We start from the raw sequence: 8,266 nt of genomic DNA on the forward strand, positions 1-8,266 counted from the left end.
TTTGAACCTCCCATGTGAGTCCAGTTTTAGATTCTGATGCTTCACTTCAGGTTTACTGTATCCCTTGGACCTTCTTATTGACGAAGAATCACAGAAATTGCATCCGAGTTTAATACAAAAGTCACAATGCCGACTTAAGTACAAGAGGACTGACACGCTCACTTTCTATGATTGGAACCTCTCCTGTGAGTCCAGTTTTAGATTCCGATGCTTCACTTCAGGTTTACTGTATCCCTTGGACCTTCTTATTGAAGATGAAACACAGAAAGTGTATCCGAAATTAATACAAAAGGCACAATGCCGACTTAAGTACAAGAGGACTGACAGTCTCATTTTCTATGATTTGAACCTCTCCTGTGAGTCCATTTTTAGATTGCGATGCTTCACTTCAGGTTTACTGTATCCCTTGGACCGTCTTATTGACGATGAAACACAGAAATTGCATCCGAATTTAATACAAATGGCCCAATGCCGACTTAAGTACAAGAGGACTGACACACTCACTTTCTATGATTTGAACCTTTCCTGTGAGTCCAGTTTTAGATTCCGATGCTTCACTTCAGGTTTACTGTATCCCTTGGACCTTCTCATTGACGATGAAACACAGAAATTGCATCGGAATTAAATTAAAAACGCACAAAGCCGACTTAAGTAAAAGAGGACTGATACTCTCACTTTCTATGATTTTAACCTCTCCTGTGAGCCCAGTTTTTGATTCCGATGCTTCACTTCAGGTTTACTGTATATCTTGCACCTTCTTATTGACGATGAAACATAGAAATTGCATCGGAAGTTAATACAAAAGGCACAATGATGACTTAAGTAAAAGAGGACTGACACTCTAACTTTCTATGATTTGAACCTCTCCTGTGAGTCCAGTTTTAGATTCCGATGCTTCACTTCAGGTTTACCTTATCCCTTGGACCTTCTTATTGACAATGAAACACAGAAATTGCATCCAAATTTAATACAAAAGGCAGAATACCGACTTAAGTACAAGAGGAGTGACACTATATCTATGATTTGAATCTCTCCTGTGACTCCAGTTTTAGATTCCGATGCTTCACTTCAGGTTTACTGTATCCCTTGGACCTTCTTATTGACGATGAAACACAGAAATTGCATCCGAATTTAATACAGATGGCACAATGCCGACTTAAGTACAAGAGGACCGACACTCTCACTTTCTATGATTTGAAACTCTCCTGTGTGTACAGTTTTAGATTCCGATACTTCACTTCAGGTTTACTGTATCCCTTGGACATTCTTATTGACGATGAAACACAAAAATTGCATCGGAATTAAATTCAAAAGGCACAATGCCGACTTAAGTAAAAGAGGACTGACACTCTCACTCTCTATGATTTGAACCTCTCCTGTGAGTCCAGTTTTAGATTCCGATGCGTCGATTAAGGTTTACTGTATACCTTGGACCATCTTATTGACGATGAAACAGAGAAATTGCATCGGAATTAAATTCAAAAGGCACAATGCCGACTTAAGTACAAGAGGACTGACACTCAAACTTTCTATGATTTGAACCTCTCCTGTGATTCCAGTTTTAGTTTCCGATGCTTCACTTCAGTTTTACTGCATCCCTTGGACCTTCTTATTGACGATGAATCACAGAGTTTGCATCCGAATTTAATACAAAAGGCACAATTCCGACTTAAGTACAAGAGGACTGACACTCTAACTTTCTATGATTTGAACCTCTCCTGTGAGTCCAGTTTTAGATTCCGATGCTATACTTCTGGTTTACTGTATCCCTTGGACCTTCTTATTGACGATGAAACACAGAAATTGCATCCGAATTTAATACAAACGGCACAATGGCGACGAAAGTACAAGAGGACTGACACTCTCACTTTCTATGATTTGAACCTCTCCTGTGAGCCCAATTTTAGTTTCCGGTGCTTCACTTCAGGTTTACTGTATACCTTGCACCTTCTTATTGACGATGAAACACAGAAGTTGCATCGGAATTAAATTCAAAAGGCACCACGGCGACTTAAGTACAAGAGGACTGACACTCTAACTTTCTATATTTTGAACCTCTCCTGTGAGTCCAGTTTTAGATTCCGATGCTTCACTTCAGGTTTACTGTATCCCGTGGACCTTCTTATTGACGATGAAACACAGAGTTTGCATCCGAATTTAATACAAAAGGCACAATGCCGACTTAAGTACAAGAGGCCTGACACTCTCACTTTCTATGATTTGAACCTCTCCTGTGAGTCCAGTTTTAGATTCCGATGCTTCACTTCAGGTTTACTGCATCCCTTGGACCTTCTTATTGACGAAGAATCACAGAAATTGCATCCGATTTTAATACAAAAGTCACAATGCCGACTTAAGTACAAGAGGACTGACACGCTCACTTTCTATGATTGGAACCTCTCCTGTGAGTCCAGTTTTAGATTCCGATGCTTCACTTCAGGTTTACTGCATCCCTTGGACCTTCTTATTGAAGATGAAACACAGAAAGTGTATCCGAATTTAATACAAAAGGCACAATGCCGACTTAAGTACAAGAGGACTGACACTCTCATTTTCTATGATTTGAACCTCTCCTGTGAGTCCATTTTTAGATTGCGATGCTTCACTTCAGGTTTACTGCATCCCTTGGACCTTCTTATTGACGACGAAACACAGAAATTGCATCCGAATTTAATGCAAATGGCACAATGCCGACTTATGAACAAGAGGACTGACACTCTCACTTCCTATGATTCGAACCTCTCCTGTGAGTCCGGTTTTAGATTCCGATGCTTCACTTCAGGTTTACTGTATATCTTGCACCTTCTTATTGATGATGAAACATAGAAATTGCATCGGAAGTTAATACAAAAGGCACAATGATGACTTAGGTAAAAGAGGACTGACACTCTAACTTTCTATGATTTGAACCTCTCCTGTGAGTCCAGTTTTAGATTCCGATGCTTCACTTCAGGTTTTCCTTATCCCTTGGACCGTCTTATTGACAATGAAACACAGAAATTGGATCCGAATTTAATACAAAAGGCAGAATACCGACTTAAGTACAAGAGGAGTGACACTATATCTATGATTTGAACCTCTCCTGTGAGTCCAGTTTTGGATTCCGATGCTTCACTTCAGGTTTACTGTATCCCTTGGACCTTCTTATTGACGATGAAACACAGAAATTGCATCGGAATTAAATTCAAAAGGCACAATGCCGACTTAAGTAAAAGAGGACTGACACTCTCACTCTCTATGATTTGAACCTCTCCTGTGAGTCCAGTTTTAGATTCCGATGATTCGCTTAAGGTTTACTGTATCCCTTGGACCATCTTATTGACGATGATACACAGAAATTGCATGGGAATTAAATTCAAAATGCACAATGCCGACTTAAGTACAAGAGGACTGACACGCAAACTTTCTATGATTTGAACCTCTCCTGTGAGTCCAGTTTTAGATTCCGATGCTTCACTTCAGGTTTACTGTATCCCTTGGACCGTCTTATTCACGATGAAACACAGAGTTTGCATCCGAATTTAATGCAAAAGGCACAATGCCGACTTACGTGCAAGAGGACTGACACTCTAAGTTTCTATGATTTGAACCTCTCCTGTGAGTCTAGTTTCAGATTCCGATGCTTCACTTCAGGTTTACTGTATCCCGTGGACTTTCCTATTGGCGATGAAACACAGAAATTGCATCGGAATTTAATACAAATGGCCCAATGCCGACTTAAGTACAAGAGGACCGACACTCTCACTTTCTATGATTTGAACATTTCGTGCGAGTCCAGTTTTTGATTCCGATGCTTCACTTCAGGTTTGCTGTATCCCTTGAACCTTCTTATTGACAATGAAACACAGAAATTGCATCGGAATTAAATTCAAAAGGCACAATGCCGACTTAAGTACAAGAGGACTGACACTCAAACATTCTATGATTTGAACCTCTCCTGTGGGTCCAGTTTTCGATTCCGATGCTTCACATCAGGTTTACTGTATCCCTTGTACCTTCTTATTGACGATGAAACTCAGAGTTTGCAACCGAATTTAATACAAAAGACACAATTCCGACTTAAGTACAAGAGGACTGACACTCTAACTTTCTATGATTTGAACCTGTATTGTGAGTTTAGTTTTAGATTCCGATGCTATGCTTCAGGTTTACTGTATCCCTTGGACCTTCTTATTGACGACGAAACACAGAAATTGCATCCGAATTTAACACAAACGGCACAATGGCGACTAAAGTACAAGAGGACTGACACTCTCACTTTCTATGATTTGAACCTCTCCTGTGATCCCAGTTTTAGATTTCGGTGCTTCACTTCAGGTTTACTGTATACCTTGCACCTTCTTATTGACGATGAAACACAGAAGTTGCATCGGAATTAAATTCAAAATGCACCACGCCGACTTAAGTGCAAGAGGACTGACACTCTAACTTTCTATGTTTTGAACCTCTCCTGTGAGTCCAGTTTTAGATTCCGATGCTTCACTTCAGGTTTACTGTATCCCTTGGACCTTCTTATTGACGATGAAACACAGAATTTGCATCCGAATTTAATACAAAAGGCACAACGCCGACTTACGTGCATAAGGACTGACACTCTTACTTTCTATGATTTGAACCTCTCCTGTGAGTCCAGTTGTGGATTCCGATGCTTCACTTCAGGTTTTCTGTATCCCTAGGACCTGCTTATTGACGTTGAAACACAGAAATTGCATCCGAATTTAATAGAAATGGCACAATGCCGACTTAAGTACAGGAGGACTGTCACTCTTACTCTCTATGATTCGAACCTCTCCTGTGAGGTCAGTTTTAGATTCGGATGCTTCACTTCAGGTTAACTGTATCCCTTGGACCCTCTTAATGACGAAAAAACACAGAAATTTCATCCGCATTTAATACAGTTGGCACAATACCGACTTAAGCACAAGAGGAGTGACACTCTAACTTTCTATGATTTTAACCTCTCCTGTGAGTCCAGTTTTAGATTCCGATGTTTCACTTCAGGTTTACTGTATCCCTTGGACATTCTTATTGACTATGAATCACAGGAATTGCATCCGAATTTAATACAAATGGCACAATGCCGACTTAAGTACAAGAGGTATGACACTCTCACTTTCTATGATTTGAACCTCTCCTGTGAGTCCAGTTTTAGATTCCGATACTATGCTTCAGGTTTACTGTATCCCTTGGACCTTCTTATTGACGACGAAACACAGAAATTGCATCCGAATTTAACACAAACGGCACAATGGCGACTAAAGTACAAGAGGACCAACACTCAAACTTTTTATGATTTGAACCTCTCCTGTGATTCCAGTTTCAGATTCCGATGCTTCATTTCAGGTTTACTGTATCCCTTGGACCTTCTTATTGACGATGAAACACAGGGTTTGCATCCGAATTTAATACAAAAGACACAATTCCGACTTAAGTACAAGAGGACTGACACTCTATCTTTCTATGATTTGAACCTCTCCTGTGAGTTTAGTTTTAGATTCCGATGCTATACTTCAGTTTTACTGTATCCCTTGGCCCTTCTTATTGACGATGAAACACAGAAATTGCTTCCGAATATAATACAAACTGCACAATGGCGACTAAAGTACAAGAGGACTGACACTCTCACTTTCTATGGTTTGAACCTCTCCTGTGAGCCCAGTTTTAGATTCCCGTGCTTCACTTCAGGTTTACTGTATTCCTTGCACCTTCTTATTGAGGATGAAACACAGAAGTTGCATCGGAATTAAATTCAAAAGGCACCACGCCGACTTAAGTGCAAGAGGACTGACACTCTAACTTTCTATGTTTTGAACCTCTCCTGTGAGTCCAGTTTTAGATTCCGATGCTTCACTTCAGGTTTACTGTATCCCTTGGACCATCTTATTGACGATGAAACACAGAATTTGCATCCGAATTTAATACAAAAGGCACAATGCCGACTTACGTGCAAAAGGACTGACACTCTAACTTTCTATGATTTGAACCTCTCCTGTGAGTCCAGTTTTGGATTCCGATGCTTCTCTTCAGGTTTACTGTATCCCTTGGACCTTCTTATTGACGATGAAACACTGGAATTGCATCCGAATTTAATACAAAAGGCACAATGGCGACATAAGTGCAAGAGGACTGATACTCTCACTTTCTATGATTTGAACCTCTCCTGTGAGTCCAGTTTCAGATTCCGATGCTTCACTTCAGGTTTACTGTATCCCTTGGACCTTCTTATTTACGATGAAACACAGAAATTGCATCGGAATTAAATTCAAAAGGCACAATGCCGACTTAAGTAAAAGCGGACTGACACTCTCACTCTATATGATTTGAACCTCTCCTGTGAGTCCAGTTTTAGATTCCGATGCTTCGCTTAAGGTTTACTGTATCCCTTGGACCATCTTATTGACGATGATACACAGAAATTGCATCGGAATTAAATTCAAAAGGCACAATGCCGACTTAAGTACAAGAGGACTGACACGCAAAGTATCTGTGATTTGAACCTCTCTTGTGAGTCCAGTTTTAGATTCCGATGCTTCACTTCAGGTTTACTGTATCCCTTGGACCTTCTTATTCACGATGAAACACAGAGTTTGCATCCGAATTTAATACGAAAGGCACAATGCCGACTTACGTGCAAGAGGACTGACACTCTAACTTTCTAAGATTTGAACCTCTCCTGTGAGTCTAGTTTCAGATTCCGATGCTTCACTTCAGGTTTACTGTATCCCGTGGACTGTCTTATTGAAGATGAAACACAGAAATTGCATCCGAATTTAATACAAATGGCCCATTGCCAACTTAAGTACAAGAGGACCGACACTCTCACTTTCTATAATTTGAACATTTCCTGCGAGTCCAGTTTTTGATTCCGATGCTTCACTTCAGGTTTGCTGTATCTCTTGAACCTTCTTATTGACGATGAAACACAGAAATTGCATCGGAATTAAATTCAAAAGGCACAATGCCGACTTAAGTACAAGAGGACTGACACTCAAACATTCTATGATTTGAACCTCTCCTGTGGGTCCAGTTTTCGATTCCGATGCTTCACATCAGGTTTACTGTATCCCTTGGACCTTCATATTGACGATGAAACACAGAGTTTGCATCCGAATTTAATACGAAAGGCACAATGCCGACTTAAGTACAAGAGGACTGACACTCTCACATTCTATTATTTGAACCTCTCCTGTGAGCCCAGTTTTAGATTCTGGTGCTTCACTTCAGGTTTACTGTATACCTTGCACCTTCTTATTAACGATGAAACACAGAAGTTGCATCGGAATTAAATTCAAAAGGCACCACGCCGTCTTAAGTGCAAGAGGACTGACACTGTAACTTTCTATGTTTGAACCTATCCTGTGAGTCCAGTTTTAGATTCCAATGCTTCACTTCAGGTTTACTGTATCCCTTGGACCTTCTTATTGACGATGAAACACAGAATTTGCATACGAATTTAATACAAAAGGCACAATGCCGACTTACGTGCATAAGGACTGACACTCTTACTTTCTATGATTTGAACCTCTCCTGTGAGTCCAGTTGTGGATTCCGATGCTTCACTTCAGGTTTTCTGTATCCCTTGGACCTTCTTATTGACGATGAAACACAGAAATTGCATCCGAATTTAATACAAATGGCACAATGCCGACTTAAGTACAAGAGGACTGTCACTCTTACTCTCTATGATTCGAACCTCTCCTGTGAGGTCAGTTTTAGATTCGGATGCTTCACTTCAGGTTAACTGTAGCCCTTGGACCTTCTTAATGACGAAAAAACACATAAATTGCATCCGTATTTAATACAAATGGCACAATTTCGACTTAAGTACAAGATGAGTGACACTCTCACTTTCTATTATTTGAACCTCTCCTGTGAGCCCAGTTTTAGATTCTGGTGTTTCACTTCAGGTTTACTGTATCCCTTGGGCCTTCTTATTGACTATGAATCACAGGAATTGCATCCGAATTTAATACAAATGGCACAATGCCGACTGAAGTACAAGAGGACTGAGACTCTCACTTTCTATGATTTGAACCTCTCCTGTGAGTCCAGTTTCAGATTCCGATGCTTCACTTCAGGTTTAGTGTATACCTTGTACCTTCTTATTGACGATGAAACACAGGGTTTGCATCCGAATCTAATACAAATGGCACAATGCCGACTTAACTGCAAGCGGACTGACACTCTCACTTTCTATGATTTGACCCTCTCCTGTCAGTCAAGTTTTAGATTCCGATGCTTCACTTCAGGTTTACAGTATCCCTTG

Source organism: Schistocerca serialis, chromosome 7 (genome assembly GCF_023864345.2).
Source record: "Schistocerca serialis cubense isolate TAMUIC-IGC-003099 chromosome 7, iqSchSeri2.2, whole genome shotgun sequence".
Classification (NCBI taxonomy): Eukaryota; Metazoa; Arthropoda; class Insecta; order Orthoptera; family Acrididae; genus Schistocerca; species Schistocerca serialis.